Here is a 1,599-nt window from a genome sequence, read left to right as displayed (position 1 = left end):
AGAACACACTCCAAAGAGGAAGAGCCATCCCTCTCCCTGCCACTGTCCTGTTATCCTGCCTTGGTGACTGCCGACACTGATGTGCCTTCTCCCCTGGCAAACTCAAGAGCTCACAGTAACTCTACCATTATTATGCATGAAACTGACAAGATATCAAAGTCCTAAACTTTATTTCTAATCTCTACTTCAGTCACATAATTAACCTTTTCCACATACCAAATTTTGGACCATAAAAAAGGCTGAATGCTGAAGAATTGATGTTTTTTGATGTGGTGATGGAGAAGACTCTTGAGAGTCCCTTGGACTGCAAGGAGATAAAACCAGACAATCCTAAAGGAAATCAACCCTGAATATTCATTGGAAGGACAGATGCTAAACTGAAGCTCTAATACTTTGGCCACCTGATGCAAAGAACTGACTCACTGGAAAAGACCCTGATTCTGGGAAAGATTTAAGGCAGGAGGAGAAGGGGATGACAGAGGATGAGATGAGAGGATGGCATCACCAACTCGATGGACATGAGTTTGAACAAATTCTGGGAGATAGTGGAAGACAGGGAAGCTTGGTGTGCTGCAGTCCATAGGGTTGCAAAGAGTCAGACACAACTTAGCAACTGAACAACAACAGCATTCCAAAATTTAGGTTGTAACTTCTACATAATGAAAACCACAATGCCCATATATAGATATTTGCTTATTGCTTTTCTTCTCTCCATCTATCAAGTCTACATATGTAATTCCTGATCACTGTTCTCAATGTGATTCTCATGACACCCAGCACAACTTCATGGGTAATTTTATGTTTACTGAATATTTTCTATTGATAGTGGTGTCACTGGGGATGCTGTAGCTTCTGTGTTCAACTCTAACAAGCATGCAAATGTTGTCCTATGGATGGGAAGTTTTTGCCATGATTTATACTCTCTTCTATGATTTTTCTGATCACATTTTTTCATCTATTACACATGTAAATCCTGCAAAAAAATTGATTAGAATTGAGTAATGACTCATGCCCAAGGAGTCTAACATAAATGGCAAAGAGAATGTCAATCACTAATTTGTCAAAGGCCTGCAAGGTACCTTCACGGCTAACAGAAAAAACAATTAGGAGAAGTTTTAAAAAGGAGATATTACTGTGAAAGAAATTTTTTTTTTCTGATGGTGAAAGTTGTGATGTCTCTTCTAGTTTATCTAATAGCTAATATTCAGGAAAGAGCAATAAATACCAAATGAGCAACAGGGAAAAGAGCTAGGTACCTGGACTTCCCTGTGGTTCAGATGGTAAAGAATCTGCCTGCAATACAGGAGACTGGGGTTCAATCCCTGGGTCAGGATCTCCTGGAGAAGGGAACAGGTAGCCATTCCAGTTAGAATGCCTGGAGAATTCCATGGGCAGAGGAGCTTGGCAGGCTATAGTCCACGGGGTCGCAAAGAGTCAGACATAGCTGGGCAACTAACACTTTCACTGTCACCACGCATCTTACATCATGGTTCCAAAACTCTAGGAGGATGCCAGTTGTGTGATTTTGAGAAATTGCTTTCCCTCAAACATTGTTAGACATGGTAACAATATCCTGCTTTCAGTTCACGTGCCAGCATG

This window comes from Dama dama, chromosome 20, assembly GCF_033118175.1.
Source record: "Dama dama isolate Ldn47 chromosome 20, ASM3311817v1, whole genome shotgun sequence".
NCBI classification, from domain to species: domain Eukaryota; kingdom Metazoa; phylum Chordata; class Mammalia; order Artiodactyla; family Cervidae; genus Dama; species Dama dama.
Note: the sequence above shows the minus strand (reverse complement) of the source record.